The 16361-nt window shown below is 56.0% G+C and overlaps 1 protein-coding gene across 3 annotated transcripts in view; it reads left to right on the top strand.

Annotated features, from left to right (window-relative positions):
• The window catches only part of Rspo2 (R-spondin 2), a 115253-nt gene that overhangs the window by 59439 nt on the left and 39453 nt on the right, over positions 1 to 16361 (top strand). The gene's annotated exons all lie outside the window — the stretch shown is intronic.

Below are 16361 nucleotides of genomic sequence, written 5' to 3'. Positions count from 1 at the left end.
GTTTAAACAGTAGTGGCAGCAGTTCCTCTCTAAATGTCTTGTAGAATTCATCAATGAAGCCATCAGGGCCTGGGCTTTTCTTAGTTGATAAGTTTTTAATTACATTTTCAATTTCATTGGCTGATATTGGGTTGTTCAGAATTTTTAGGTCATCTTCGTTCAACTTTGGTAATTCATATGTATCTAGGAATCTGTCCATTTCTTCTGTGTTGTCCCTCTTATTGGCATATAGGTTCTGGAAGTAGGTATTGATGATCCTTTGGATTTCTGCTGTGTCTGTTGTAATTTCACCCTTTTCATTCCTAATTGCATGGATTTGGGCCTTTTCTTTCCTTTTTCTGATAAGGTTGGCTAAGGGTTTATCAATTTTGTTGATCCTTTTGAAGAACCAACTCTTGGCTTCATTGATTTTTTTGTATCATTCTCTTAGTCTCCATTGCATGGATTTCTCCTCTGATCTTTATAATTTCCTCCCTTGTATGAACTCTGGGGTTGTCCTGTTCTTCTTTTTCTAGAAGTTTGAGGTGCACCATCAGGTTGTTTAATTGGGCTCGTTTTGTTTTCCTAATATGCATATTCACTGCTATGAATTTCCCTTGTAAGACTGCTTTCATTGTGTCCCATAGATTCCGATATGTTGTATTGTCACTGTCATTTAATTGAAGGAACTGTCTGATTTCTTCTTTAATTTCCTCTGTGACCCATTGGTTATTCAGAAGTGTGTTGTTCAATTTCCACATGTTTATGAAATTTTTTGAGTTTCTTTTGCTATGGATCTCCAATTTCATTGCACTATGGTCTGATAATATACAGGGGATAACTTCAATTCCTTTGCACTTACTTAAACATGTTCTATGTGTGAGTATGTGGTCTCTTTTGGAGAATGACCCATGTGCAGCTGAGAAGAATGTGTAGTCTGATTTTGTGGGGTAGAAGACTCTGTAAACATCCGTTAAGTTCATTTTTTTAAGAGTTCGATTGAGTTCTAGTATTTCATTACTAATTTTTTGTCTAGTTGATCTATCTATTTGTGACAGTGGGGTGTTGAGGTCCCCCACTACAATTGTATTAGTGCATATATGACTTTTCATGACTGTTAGTATTTGTTTTATATAGTTGGGTGCACTAGTGTTTGGTGCATAGATTTTTATGATTGTCATCTCTTCCTCTTGACTTGTTCCCTTTACAAGGATGTAGTGTCCTTCTTCATCCCTCTTAATGAGTGTTGGTTTGAAATCTACTTGATCTGCAAAGAGGATAGCTACTCCTGCTTTTCTTCGGGTTCCTGTCGCATGGAGTATTGTTTTCCACCCTTTAACTTTCAGTCTATGAGTTTCCTTTTGAATTAAGTGTGTTTCTTGTATGCGGCATATTGTTGGATTTTGCTTCTTGACCCATTCTGCCAGTCTATTTCTTTTGATTGGTGAATTGAAACCATTAACATTCATGGTTATAACTGAAACGTATTGACTTGTCATTGCCATGACTTTTTCTTTTTGTTGGGTTCTCCCCCTTTACATTTAATTTCTTGTCATGCCAGATGGGTTCATTCTGCTTTGCTTCCTGGGGCTGTGATCCTCAATGTCTGTTCCTAGGATATTGTGTAAAATTCTTTGGAGTGCTGGTTTGGTATTCACGAAGTTCCTAAGGTGCTCTTTGTCATGAAAGTATCTTATTTCTCCATCAATTTTGAAAGATAGTTTTGCAGGGTACATCAATCTGGGTTGGAGGCTATTTTCTTTTAGGGCTTGGAATATGTCACTCCAAGCTTTTCTTGCCTTGATGGTTTGTGTTGAGAAGTCTGCTGTGATTCTGATGGGTTTTCCTTTGTATGTGATTTGTTTCTTTTCTCTGACTGCTTGTAGAACTTTGTTCTTCTGTTGAGTTTCTGGAATCTTAACAATTATATGCTTATGTGTAGATTCTTTTTGATCAAGGCTATTTGGAATCCTATATGCCTCACTTAACTGTATGTCAAGCTCTTTTCCCCTCCTTGGGAAGTTTTCTGCCATTATTTCTGTGAAGAAATTTTTTTTATGTCATCTGCACTCTCTCCTGTTTCTTCATTGAGCCCAATCAGTCTTATGTTATTCTTTTTTGCATCATCTAGCAGCTGCTGGATTGATTTCTCATGTTCCCTTATAATTTTGAAGCAATTTTTCTTTTCCTGGTCATTAATTGCAATCTTATCTTCTATATCTGAAATTCTATCCTCACATTGGCTCATTCTGCTGTGTAGACTTTCAATGGAGTTTTTCATGTCCTGGAAATCTATTTGCATCTGTTTTATGGATTCCATTTGTTTCCTATGTTGGGATTCTATCATGTTCCTGAGCTCCTCTCTAGATTTATTAATCATATCTTGCACTAGGGGCACAATTTCTCCTGTTATCTGAGAAATTATTTCTGATTTCATTTTTTCCAGATCCCCTTTTGTTATCAGTTCAGTGGGTCCAGGTGGTTGAGTATCAGAATGTTCCATCTCATTTCCCTTGGGTGTTGCTGTGGGTGATCTGGAAGTCTGGTTCTTAGACTTATTTATGTGTTTTCTCATTTCGACTGGGTCGGGGGGCTGTTAGCGCCTGCACGGATTACCTCCTCTGAGCTGGGAGAGGTGGGACAGGGGCCAGGAGCAGCGGTAAGGATGGTCGCCCAAAAGCCCTTTCCTGTGGTCTGGGAGCAGTGGGAGGGATGGTTGCTGGGAAGCCCCTTCCTCTGGACCAGGAGCAGTGGGACTGCGGCTCAGAAGCCCCTACCTCTGGGCCGGGAGCAGCGGGACTCAGCACCGTGGTCTGGTGGTCTGGTGACCTCTGAGTCTTTGTAGTGTGGAACAAGGTGGCTGTACAGAGGAGAGGGGGTGGGGGTCCAGTGGATTGTTGCCAGGGTGCAGGCTGATTTGGCGTGTTCCACAGGTCTGGGGACCTCGGCAGGGCGTGTGCAGACCTGCCTGTCTGCAGCGGGCTGATTTGGCGTCTTTTGCGTGACTCGGGACATCCGTAGGGCATGAGCAGACCTCTCTTTTCTATGATCTTTATGTCTTTCCTCTCTTAGAATTGTTATGTTCTGTCACCCATTTCAACTCAGTGATTTATGAACAGACTTTCAAGCTGTCAGCTGTAGCGGGGTGCGTTCTCCTGAGAGGGGAGACTGTGATGTATCGCCCGGCCACCTGTAGAACACTCGCTTTTAGCTTTCTATGATTATAAGCAGTTGTCTGGGAAAGAGCCTTATATATAAAAGCTTGCTCTTTTTGCGCTCACACATTTCTCCGCATTGGTCTGATTTGTTTTTGGAAGATGAACCTGCAAGTGTAAAACACATTTGAAGAATTCTGGGGGTTCTGACTGGAAATCTATTGGGCATCTCCCACCCCCATGTTTGCCCAGCAGCTGTGCAGAAATCTGAAGATGCAGGTTTTGCTTTCAAATGCTTTTCTTTGATACAAATGAAGTTGAACACTCATTTCTTACACGGGTATTTGCACTGTAGGATGTGTAGCAGAGCATCTGGTTCCTCCTCTGTTTTCTACTTTAAAAAATCTTGTTATTAATCATTTAAAACACCTTCAGATGAAATATCACATGGACTTCGAAGTTTACTGCTGAGGATTTAGGGGTGGATCGCAAGGTGGATCCACAAGCACAACCACCGAGGCCAAGGACGAGGGAGCCTTGCATGCTCACAGCCCCCACTCTCCCGCCTGTCAGCACAGACCCCGCCCAGATGCGTCACCCACACGCAGCAGGTGTCCCCGTGTCAACACTGTGCCCTAGAGGTGCAGGTCAGAAACATCCCCACTGCCTAACAGGACACCGAGCAGGCACAGCACCTTCCCGGAGAATGCAGAAGTGGAGAGCAAGGAAGCACAGCATAGCCAGTCTGACGGCATCGTGTCGAGTGGAAGAAGCTGTAGTGGCAGCACATACATCAGCAGGAATTTCAAAACCAGGCGGGCAAAGCTGACCCGTGGTGTTGGGAGCCAGGACTGGCTCTTCCTGCCGTGGCTCAGCGGACGTCTCCTGGGTACTGCTTCCGGGCCAGCGCCTGGAGATGCACCGACTAGCATTCCCCCCACGCTGTCAAGGACGGGGCAGGGGTTCTCAGGTGGTTTTGTCACTGTGGGGACACAGTGGTGTTTGCAGGCATTTTCAGTTACTGGGAGGCCGTGGATGTCGCTGAGCACCCTGCGGGTTGGGCTGCGGGGGACAGAGGCCTCGAGGCGAGGAGCCACATAGCCGACGTGTCCCTGGTGTGGAGCTGAGCAGCTCCAGCCCGGGGAACATGACCGGTCCTGAGGGTGGCTGGCTGTGCAGCTCCTGCTGTGCGTCCCTCTCTGACTTTTGTGCTTTTGCTCATTAAGTTTTAAGTGAGTGTACGAAGCAGGCCGTGCATTCTGTTTCCTGGGCGAAGCTATCTGAGCTGGGTAAATCTGTCCTCTGAAGATCAGGATGGAGCGAGCAGTGATGGGGCTAACATTTATGCAGCTCAGGATGTGTAGGGTGTTGTCAGGCTTGAGCACCGAGGTAGACAGAAGTGGGAAATGCAGAGAATCGGCACCACCTATTGCTAAATTACACACAGGCCACTGAGCTTAATTTTATGCACAACCAGCAAGGAGTGTGGTTGGATGGACAGAGCCCAGAGCAGGGCAGATGGTTTATGGTAAACTCAAGCAATTTAAACAACTTCCTGAAAGGAGGCAAAGACAGACTTTAGGTAAGGCAGTGACACAGCTGGGGATTTCATGAAGGATGAGTTGCAGGAGAACCAGACGAAGGCACTGAGCTCTGTAGCCGTGGTCAGAGAGCGGAGCAGCTGTCCCCTTAGCTGCTGGAGTGAGGCGCAGCCTTCCCTGCCCCAGCGGACCCCCCCCCCCCGTTTCCCCCCTGCACTGTCATTTCACGCACACACTCCGAGTCCTGCTCCCTATACTGCTTCTCTCTGAGAGGCAGCGGGATTTTGATCTGTTCTTCTCAGGCTGTGGCCGCAGGATTACTCCTGACAGAGTCATTGCTTGTGGACAGGGGAAGAAGGTGGAGGGTGTGGACAGAGGTGGAGGCTGCGGAATTGGAACAGTGGATAGAGCCAGGGTGACCTTGAGATGACCTGGGTGGACACCCAGGGTGTTAGCAGGGCCCAGGACACAGAGAAGCGCTGCTTCCCGGGAGGATGGGGCTTGGGGTGTGCTGGGCCAAGCAGGCTGGGACCCAGGGAAGACTTTCCAGGGCCTGGGCAGGATCCGAGGCCCTCAGGAGAAGTCTGGCCGAACCACGGCACAAGGAAGAGCGTAGGTAGAGGGGCCAGCGGTCCTGAGTGGAGCCTGGAGAACACTGGCATCCAACAGCCGGGAAGGACAGTCCCTGGAGAAACAGACGACAGAAGGATGGTGCCCGCGGCCAGGAAGCGAGGCTGAGCAGGCCTTGGTCAGCATCGGAGCCGGTTCTCGGCCTGAGCCCGGCCGCCCGAGCCGCAGCCGGGCCCGCGCAGGCCTCTGATGCAATGCGGTGCAGGCAGCTCGTCCGAGAGGCGCTGCGGAGTCCAGCGCAGGCCCGCGCTGCGGTGACCGCGATGAGGCCTCGAGAGGAAAGTGAGCGGTGCGGCCCCTGCAACTGCGGAAGTGCGGCCCATGCGCCGCAGCGGCACCTTCTCCGCAGCCGGGCAGCGCGAAGGCCGGGCGTCCAGGCTCGCGATGGGGAGCGCTGCCCTGGCGGAGCCTCGGCCTGACCCCCTGAGCGAGCGCAGTGAGCTCAGGCTGCCTTCTGAGGGCACGCAGGCCCGGAGGGTTGCGTCAGGCGTCTTAATTCACCGTGAGTTTGCTTCCCGGTGCCCGCGCAGACGCAGCAGCGGCTGATTCTGGGGTGCACTGAGCAGGACCGGGCGACTGCAGCCGGGTTCTGGCCCGGGTCCCACTCGCTGCACTCCGGGAAGCGGCTTCCTAGGAAAACGGAGCCCCGTGTGACCGCGACGGGGACCTGGACGGGCCGGCAGCTCGGGGCTGTGGGGTACTCAGAGGAGGAGTTGAGGGGAGGACAGCGCGAGGGAAGGCGTCGAGAGGTGGAGCGTCCAGTCCAGTGCGGGGCTCAGAGGTGGAGGATGAGGAGGCAGGAGGCCCGGGCTGTCCCGTTTCCGAATCTCCTCAGCAGCAGGGGGACACTGGTGCTCGGGCAGGAGGAGGCGGCTGCTCTGGTCCCAGGCGGACAGCGGGCATCTCCAAGGCCAAGGCCCGGGGGTGGAGCGGAGAGGCAGCCTCGGGAGGAGACCTGAGGTGGGATCGGCCCGATGGGCGACTCACCGGGGGGCCGGTGACAGGGAGGGTCCCCCGTGCCCCCGGGCGCTGGCCTTGAAGCGCTGGAGCGGCCTGAGAGGAGTTGGGGCATGGTGGGCGTGCGCTCAGGGACGTCTGTGTCCACTCGGGCCTTGCCGACAGTGGGGTGACGCGCAGGGACGCGCAGGGACGCTCTGGGGAGGGCGCACCTGGAGCCGGCACCCTAGTCTGTCCCAGATGAGGTCCGGCAGGTCTCCTTGCTGTCCCGTGCGCCCTGTGCCCTGCGTGGGGTCACAGGGAAGTGGACCGCGCTCACAGGACACCGCGGTGCCATCAGACCTCCACGACAGGCAGGACGAGTATGCAAAGTGGCTTCCTTAGTGGGAGGGTGGCAGGTCCAGCACACGGACTCCGGGTCCCTGAGGTCCCGGCCTCAGGCCCTGGCCTCCCCTCAGTGCTGGGCTGTGGGTCTGTCTCTGAACCCGGAGCTCGGGGCTCTTGCTGCGGACCTGCTGCAGGGCACGTGGCCTGGTGAGGCGGCTCTGCTCAGGGTGCGACTGTGCTGGGAACCTGCAGTCCTGCAGCAACGCCAGGCAGGGGTGGCGGCTCCGCCCGCGGGCGAGCATCACAGTCCTCTTCGCACAGGAGGGCGAGGCAAGGAAATGGACCCCGATCCCATGCTCGCTGTCCTGCCAGGGCCTGCTGGGTGCAGTCACTGGGTCTCGGGCAGATTTGTCCGTGCACATGGCACATGTCCATCATCCCCATGGCCTGTCCTGCGCCCCGCCCTCCTGCGTTTGGGGTTCAGTGTGCACAAAGCGTCCTGGTTGTGTCCGTGCCTGTGCTGCTCTGGGCCCAAGCAAGTGGCCCTGCGGGCTGTGCTGCCTTCAGGACGGCAACACCTGCTCCCCAGGCCCCAGTTGTACAGCACTCGCTCCCCTTTCCTGTCCCTGGCACACAGCACTATAATTCACAAGTGTCTATAATCTCAGTCGCGGGGCCAACATGCACACCTGCTTCCAGGTTGGAGCTGGGTCAGGTCCGGGGTGCATGGGGCAGGCCCTGCCGTCTCCACGCCCCAGGGACCTCGCCCCTAAGCCCCGGGGAAGCGAGGTCGTGTCTGCTGTGCTGACTCCTCGGGGTGCTCATGGAGACCCAGGAGGAAGTGGCCCTTGTGGTTATCGCTCCTGGAACAAGCCTGGATGGAGGGGAACTGAGCCCTTTCTCCTGAGAAGCCACACTTGGAGTGGCTCGAAGGCCAGCATGGGCGAGGCCCACAGTGAGGCAGAGGCAGGGGCGGAGAGTCTCTGGACTGTGATGCCCGAGCTTGCTGCGCCAGGCAAGCAGCTCCTCTGGGCAGACAGAGCCAGGAGACCATTGCGGAGTGGGTTTCAGAATCCTCCCCGGTGTTCGCTTGTGCTGTTTTTTTCCCCAACAGTGACCTCCCTCAGGCTGGGCTCTGGTGGTTGGTGGTGGGGGAGAGCTTGGGCCTGGAAGGGCCTCTGCACAGCCAGGACAGTGGCCAGCAGCGCTTCTCAGCCTGGCCGGGCCTAGCGGGGTCCAGGGAGGATGCCCTGAGGGCCCTGCGGGCTGCACTGCTGTCCTCTCCCTGGAGCACAGTGCAGAGGCTGAGAGCTGCCGGTCTCTGCTTCTTGGTCCTTCTGGCACAGCCATTGCCCCTGGTGTCTGCTGCGTTTCATACGGCAGCGTCTGGGACAGACAAATGGCTGTCCAGTGGTTTTAGCTGTAGGACATCTCACTGAATGCCTGGTCTCCCGGGAGCTGCAGTTTACCCGGCCCAGGTCACAGGCAAGGCCTGCTGCTGCTCGGGATCCCTCCCACGTGCTCCCGGCCAGTGGCATCTGCTTCATGGGGTTGGCCGTGAACCCTTCCAACCGCGAACGCAGATGGCAGGTGGCTGCGCAGGAGTGCGCTGGCCCTGCAGGGGTGCCCCAGCCCTCCCAGCCCCTGTGAGGACACAGTGGGTTCGAGTCCCGTGCGTCTCAGCCGTGTAGAGAGGATCACTCCGTGGATGTGTAAAACAGTAAGCTACACGTCGCTTTTGCCATCCACGAAGACATTTCTGCTGACCGCTCCTAGCATGCAGAATGGCACACAGAGGTGGCCTCTATGTGAGGAGCCGGCAGCGAGTGTGTGGGTGGTAGTGGGGGGAACCAGCCCCGGGCGCCACCTGTGTCCCCGAGCGTCCTGGTGATCGGGTGATCTCCACTCCCAGGGGAAAGAGCTCCTGGAAAAGCAGAGCCCTCCCACTGTGGCAGACCGATAGCTCTTCCTGCGTAGGCAGCCCCTGCAGGATGGCCGCCGGTCCCTCCGTCCCACGGGTCCCGAGAGCAGGGCCCTGAGGGGAGCAGGCGCTGCGTCCACCGCTGCCTGTGAGTGGGGTGCTGGGCTGGAGGCTGACCTCGGCCTCAGGACGCCACGCAAGCCCTTCCCACCGCACCGCCTCAGCCCTGACTCGGTTTTGAGACAGGGGTCCCCGGACGGGCTGGGCTCAGGCGTCTGCCTCAGCCTCCCAAGGAGCAGAGCTGGCCCAAGAAAAGCGGGATTCCGCCCCCTCTTCCTCAGTCCCCCCTCGCTCTCCCCCTCCTCTGCCTTCTCCCTCCGCAGCCACCCCCCAGCCGTCTGCACCCTGCGGCCAAGAAGGAAGGGCTTCCCCAGACCCACGTGCCGAGTCGACCCCAGGAAGTGCTCTTTTCAGTCCTGCTCCTTCAAAACGAAGCATGTACTTAGGCAAAACTACTGTGCACAATTACAGACTAGAACATGAAACAAATCTCAATTTCCTTGACTTTTTTCTTTAATAAGTGGTCACTGAAGTGTTTCCAGTCCTTTAAGGATTTCCAGACATTCGACTTTGTTTCCTAAAGGGAGAAATCAGTGTGTGGTAATTGCCCCTCTGAGAGTGCTGGGCTCTGCGGGGCTCTGAGGGCCGGGGCCCTTGCAGTCCGACAAACTGCCCAGCAGCTCGGAGAACCTGGGCCGTGACTGAGTCTCCCTGTGCAGGCCCAGGACAGCCCGGGCTGCCCTCCAGGAGCTCCTCTGTCCACTCCCGCACCGCCCGCCTGTGTGGCTGTGGTCAAGGAGGATGCTTCACTGCCGGATGGCACAAATCGGTGCCCGATTCGGAGGAAATGTGTTATCCTCTAAGGCGTTTATTCCTGAAAACACCATGCCATGGTGCCAGACACACAGAGCAGACTCACTTTCACTCTTTCCTTCAGAGTGAGAGAGATTCACTGTGCAGTGTTCATTGATCACTTTGCCACAGGTCAGCCACACCGGCACCGGGCCTCGAGGGCCCTGGGCAGCAGCACTGTGTTCCCCAGGGACCCAGGGTGGTCGGGGCCAGGGGAGAGCAGGGTCCTGGGAGTCTGGCCAGGTGTGGGGGCAAGGCAGGGCGCGGGTAGGCGCTTGCAGCCGGTGAGCTCTGTTCTGGACCGCGGGAGCGGGGCAGGGTTCGGGAGGTTTCACTTGGCCTGTGGAGGCCGTCTCTGGGCTTGGCACGGCTGCTCTGTCAGTCCCTGCACACACCCTGCAAAGTTCAGTGGGGGAAAGACAGGCAGAATCCTGTGGTCCAGCTCTGGGCAGTGCCCAGCACCTCACCCGTATATGAAGCAGGGGAGTGACTGAAAGGTTTATACTTCTGAAAGGTCGCGGTGGTCTACTGCTGGCTGGGTTTCACCCTGCACCAGCACTGGCCAAGCCCGCAGGGTCTCAGTGGGCCAGGTTGGGGTCTGTGAGCAGCGTCAGGGCCAGAGCGGGTGTCCTGGGCCAGCGCGATGGCAGGGTTGTGTCCGCTGCTGCGAGCTGTGGCCCATTTTAATTCGACTCTGTAGCACCTGCAGAGCCCTCAGAGTGTGCTCTCTCCTCTGGCTGAAGACAGCATCTATCAGGCAAACACCTAGGAGCCGGGAGACATTTCCCTCAAGGAAAACCTGTGCAGCACACACCTGAGGCTGAGGCAGGAGGGTCGCTTAGAGTTTGAGGCCAACCTGAGCTACATAGTGAGACCCTGGCTCAAAACACCAAACAGACAAACAAACAAAACGGGAAAACCTGACCACGTAGTTTTCAGCGCTCCTTACAAAAGGCATCAGTTTGGTTTTGGCTTTAAAATGGTACAAATGGGTGGAAGCCCCCCCCCACTACTTAAGAGAGGGGCCTATTTCCCAGCGCTGGGGGCCTTGGTGGTCCTCGTGGACAGGCCCGCTTCAGGGCAGGACCCAGGCAAGCCCGCCTCCTCCTGCTCTGCTTTCCTCCTTTCCGCGGGGGCACCTGCTCAGCACTGCGGCTCTTGGGGAGCTGTCTCCCTGGCTCCTCAGCCGCCCGGAAGTGCAGGAGGGCAGAGCCCTGGGACCAGTGACACGGGTGCAGCGGAGACCATTCCACACCCATGTCTCCTCTCCCCCTCCACCCTCCTTGGTCTCTTTTTTCTTTTTTGCGGTACTGAGAATCGCACCCAGGGCCCTCACAGTGAGCTACAATCTCAATCTTTCCTTATTTTTGAGACAGGGTCCTGCTAAGTTGCCCTGATGCCCAGGCTAGCTCAAACTTGCAGCCCTCCTGCCTCAGCCTCCCAGAGTGCTGGGAGTACAGGCGGGCCTCACCACACCTGGCCGAGACCATACCTTCTCTTATCATCGAGCTAGATGGGCAGGGTGGCCAAAGCCACCTTCACAAACACCCAACGAAAGATAGCGGACCATAGGGTGAGGCACGTGTGTTATGCCAGTTTTGGCCCCAGTGCATTGTTTTATAAAATCATCTCTTTCTTTCCACCTAGCTCCTTCATTCACAAGCAAGAAGTTAGTAGGTTACTGAAACAGTATGGATTTTGACGTATTGGTAACTAATCAGGAGTTGTGTTTCCGGAGCCATCGGATGAGACGGGAAAGCCACGAGCCCTGCCCTTGGCCCACAAGCCCTCTGCACTGGGGTTGGACCCACTCCGCCCTGAGCTCTGCACCCTCCCTCCCTGCAGGTGTGCGTGATTCGTTCTCTAGTCCGCAGTACAAACCATGATCCCGGGCAGGGCTGGCTGCTGTCCTTCCTGCCGTCCCTATGTTAAGAGTGGCTGTTGGAATTTCGGTTCCTAAGCACTGGGAGGCGGCAGTACCTGCTGTGTGCCAGGCAGAGCAGGCAGAGCAGGCGACTCTGGCCGAGCTGGGTGTCGTCCGCCTGGCCCACCCCACACAGGGGCAGTGGCCGGCCTGCTCCCTGCTCCCCCGAGGAGCTGAGCAGAGACCCACCCCGAGGAGCTCACACAGCCCGGCCTCCTGGGGCAGAGGCCTGCCCTTCCTGAGCTGGAGATCAGCTGTCCTGGTTCACCTCAGCGTGAGTAGGTGGTGAGTTACCAGAGAAGGAAAGGCACGAGGAGAAATGGAGACCAGATGGCTGCTACCGGCAGGACTCTGGAATTGGACATGTCAGTAGGTTTATGACTTTCAGAACTTTTTTCATCGCTATCAATTTTATGAAGTAATTTTCTCCTCCCATCCCCTTAAATGGAAAATAAACTCCTTAAAAACACTCAGTACTGTATTCCCAGCAGATGTGTCCCGGGTTTAGTTCCATTTGCCGTGTGAGAATGACTTCGAACATGCATCACTTGGGGAAGGAGAGTGAAGCCACGGTCCATGGCTCCTCATTTCTGACCACAGAGTTTACCCAACCTCAGTACTGCTTGTTCTTCCGCTTCCTCTTCCCCTTCTCTCTTCCTCCTCCTTCTCCGCCTCTTCCACTTTCTGCGGGTGAGTGAGAGAATGTTTAAACGTTCAGGCATTGATGCTACCAGCAGCTACCTCACAAGTCTGCGTTTGGGGAGGTTTGAAAATGACCTGGTACTTCAAGACTTAAAGCTGAACTAGGTGAGGAGAAAGACAGTGGCTCTGACAACACAGACACCTTCAGAAGCTGAGGTAAAGGCACCCTGACAAGTAAACCAGAGCTTTGTGGTAGGTGAATCTAGGGGTGAGGGCCACACGTCCGCCTAACAGCAGCAGAGAGTTCGGCCCCTGCCCAGGCTAGGACTCTGTGCCCGACACCTGAGTGAGTCCGGGGATGGCGAAGGATGGAGCACAGAGCGGAGGCCGCTTTGACCCCATCCCCAGCATCCTGAGGGGGCAGAGTGGCCTTGAGATGTTTCCTGGCCCTGTTTCTAGCACTAAGAGCAGACGACTCCATGAGGTGCTCAACAGACGACTGTGATGGGTTTGTTACCTGCACGACTAAAGCCAGGGCAAGCGCTGTGGCCCTTGTACCACTGGAGTGAGTGGTCCACAGCGAGTGTGTTTCTGTAAGTGATTAACAGGTCGAGTGTGAGCCACAGGACTGTCATGTAAAGTCACGTAACACCCTTCATCGCAGTAGCGCACACCTTCACGCGATCAGCTAACAGGGTAAGTGGAAGGGGCATTGCTCCGATGCAGACAGCGGCCGGTGCGTTACTGTGAACCGAGTGTTCGCGGTTTCCATGTGGAGAGCCCTCCTGAGCTTCCTCCCTCCACATCTTGACCTGCCCTTCTTTGCCCCAGGTTGGTGAGTGTTTCTGCTGGCAGCAGCTTGGTCCTTGGATCAGCAGTCACACAGTGGACCTGCACTGGGATCTGTTTGTCGAGCCGCTTAACACCCACGGGCTAAGGCTGACGCAGAGGCAGGGTTCTTCTGACCCTCAGGCTGCCGGCTGAGCCGTGGGCCCCCTCTGCTCCCCATGCAGGCCCGGCTGCGTCCACAGTGGGCTGCTTGGTAGGGACCCGGGCTGCAGGCCCCTCTGCTCCTGTCGGTAGTGCTGCTTCCCACTCTGCCACCCACCCACACAGCGCCAGGAGCCACTGAGGCCCCAAACCTCTGCAGTGTCCACTTTTCTCCTTTCGTTGAATTATTACGAAGTTTCCAGTGCACTGCGCAGCTGGACTCAATTTTAAAAAGGTAGTGTTAGCTTCGGAGTAGTGGTTTTTATCCATCCATCCTATGGGGCTTGGTGCAGTGTGTGAGAAATGAGTGATTTTGGTAACTTAGAGGCACTCTTAAGCCAGCCTAAGTTTGGGACGGTTGTCAACCAGTAGTAGCTGCAGTTGTCAGTCGCCTAGAAAGATCTGAGTGAGTTTATGACCCTGCACACTAAGCTGCACGGTGCAGTACTTTCCACGAGGCGAGTCTGCCGTTTTCCTGGAGCGAGCTGCCCCTTTACTCCCTTAGATTTCAGCATCGCTGAGCTGTTGCTTCCAGGGGCTCTGGGCCGCGTGCTGCGGGGCCATCAGGACCCCGCAGCTGGGGAGCGCGTGTCGGGCAGCGGTGTCAGGGCCTCGGCCCCCAGAGCCCCGAGAGGCCGGGCTGACGCGGGGGGGTGGGGGGGTGGCCCGCGAGCACCAAGGCCGGGGTGGTCTCTGCCTCCTCCGTCTCCCCCTTCCCCTTAAGGACCCCGATGCGTGGGATTCTACTCTCACTGCCAGGGCAGTGCAGGCGGCTTCTCTGCTCTTGACTGCAGTTTGATTTCCGGCCGCATGGCAGGAGGACCATGTGAGCTCTGGGTGGGAGGAGGTTCCTGTCTCCAACCTGAGCCCGGAGGAGGAGGGTGCTGTGCTGCCCCCGCCCGGCCCAGGTCCCCGCGTCCTTGGGGCCCGCGCTCTGCCTCCGTCTCCCCTCGGCCGGGCCTGCGGACGCTGGGGCGCAGGCGCGGTCGCCGGCTGAGATCCGAGCGCAGGCTGAGGCCTGGCCGTTGTCGCCCGGGCCCCGTGCCCCCGCCCGTCTCGCTCCTGTCCTGCCAGGCGGCTTCGGCACAGAGACGACACGGTGCGCTGGCATCTTCCCTGGGCCCTGGCAGCAGGTGGGGTGTGGGCGCCTCTTCGGTCCGCACCCGGCAGGGGCGGCGATGCCACTGCGGCCGCTGTGCTGGGAGCAGCCAGATCGAGGTCGAGGTCCAGGGCAGGGCAGAGCAGGGCGGGGTCCTTCTCGAGGCCCCTTCCCGCGGGGCAGGGCGGGTCACACGGTGTGGCCGGGCACTCGGGGCAGCGCAGGACTGTGCAGCTGCGTGGCCTGGACACGGTCGTGTGAGCGCCTCCCGGGGCCGGGGAGGACGGGCTGCACGGGTCTGAGTCCTGGCCAGGACCAGCCCCCCCCCCGCCAGGTGGCAGCGCTGCCGCCACGCTGGCCGCAGCCTGTCTGCAGCCAGTCTGCACGCTGCTCTCTGCTCCTGGAGGTGAGCACTGAGCTGCGAGCACTGCCCTCAGCCACCACAGGCGGAGCATGCGGTCAGACGCGGCGTCCTGCTCCTGAGCAAGGCCCAGAAGCCCATGCTGTGCAGAAAAGGCCTGTGCAGAAAAGGCCGGTGCAGAGGGCCTCGGTGCACCTGCTCACTCACTCACAATGAGGTTTTCTGAGCCGTCTGTTGTGTGATCCTGTGGGCTTGCAGTGGGCTTTAACTCGTTCAATGTGTAAGACAGAGATTTCCCTCCAGTTAGCTGGGAAATTGTTAATGGACTGGCACACCTGAGATAGGATTTTCAGTTTCCTTTAAAACTCCCATACCTGTTTGAATTTTTATTTATGATGAGGATGTTTCACTTTTATATATAAAGAGCTAATGAATTTGATATGAATGCTAATTCGATTAAGGGTAAACTGGGTGTTTTGGCACATGCCTGTAATCCCAGCACTCAGGAGGCTGAGGCAGGAGGATTGCTGCAAGTTTGAGGGTACTCTGGGCAACTTAATGAGTTCAAGACCAGCCTGGACTACTTGGGGAGAACTTGTCTCAAAAAAACCAACCAAACAAACAAACTTAAGGGTAAAGAGTTGAAGAGTTTTGGGAGAGCTGCTGTAGAGGAGAGAGCCCCGGACTGTGAGCCCCAAACTCCCACCCAGTGCAGAAGCTGCCTCAGGAGCGCTGAGCAGGGCGGGCTCCGTGTGCCTGGAGCCCAGAAGGTGCCAGGAAAGGCCTGGGCTGAAGGGCTTGGCAAGCCGAGAGGGCCGAGGCCGGGTGCAGGCCCTGGGATCCCTCCTGCTGCAGGGCGGTGGGGACCTCAGGCTGGTAGAGGGGCTCGGAGGCCAGGGCCCGGTGGGAGGCGCTTGCTGCTCAGGCAGGGTCTTCGCCCCTTCCTTACAGTGGATGGTGAGGAGCGCCTGACAAGAGGCGGGTCCGACTCGGGGCTGGGCCGAAGCCTGAGTCTGTGAGCTGGAGCCCAAGCCCCAAAAGGAGCGCGGGGTGAAGCACCTTTCTTGATCCCTGCCCTCGAAACCGGAAGGGTGTTTCACAGCGGTGGCACAGAGACATTTTGTGAACTTACGCGGGTTGTGAACTCATGTTTTGATGATCTTGTCCGTTATATTTCCTTACATGAATATACTGCAATTATGAAAGTCATAGGATTCAGAAACATAACATTTTTAACATTTCGAAACTCTCCATCCCTTCCCAAATCACCTCTTTAAGTGACTTCACACACACACACGTGTGTGCACACGTGGCTTCACTGAATTGCACTGTGCCGGTCACACACCTGTCGTGTCAGCTTGTTGCTGGCTCCCCCGGCTTTGGGTCCTCACCACAGCCGCCTGTGCTGGGCAGAGGCAGAGGGTCCACCGTCTGAGTGCATCGTGTTTTCTTTCTGCTTGAATTTGGTAGCAAATGACTCAGCTTTCTTCTAGCACGATTTGTGTGGAGAAGGTCCTGGGGGACAGGATGGGGGATGAGTCATCCCAGAAACCCCACATGCTGCCAGCTGGTGCTGGAGCGGGGAAGACGCGAGGGAAGGGAGCAGAGATCACCAAGGCTCTTGTCGAATTAATTCCCAACGCTTACTGCTCTGACTTTTAGACTGAAAGCTTATTGGTGCAGGCCACATCCGAGAGCGAATCAGGCCTTGTGAGGTCAGATAAGTATTGATTTAGTAGGAAGCACATGCCCTCTTTTTTAATATAAGTTCTTTGTTCTCCTTCCTCCTGTGTTTGGGCCACACTTGGAGCTGCCAGCCTTTCTGAGGGTCTCCTGCTGCCCAGGGCTGGCAGAACTGCTGCATGAGGGGTGGTGACTTAGGAGAGGATGGGGAGACATAGGACCCCAAGGCTGTGAGCAGAG

The sequence above is a fragment of the Heterocephalus glaber genome, unplaced genomic scaffold (assembly GCF_053883595.1).
Source record: "Heterocephalus glaber isolate CG9 unplaced genomic scaffold, H.glaber_assembly_v1.0 deba00001556, whole genome shotgun sequence".
NCBI classification, from domain to species: domain Eukaryota; kingdom Metazoa; phylum Chordata; class Mammalia; order Rodentia; family Bathyergidae; genus Heterocephalus; species Heterocephalus glaber.
The sequence above is the reverse complement of the archived record's forward strand: the minus strand, read 5'-3'. Positions and strand labels throughout refer to the sequence as shown.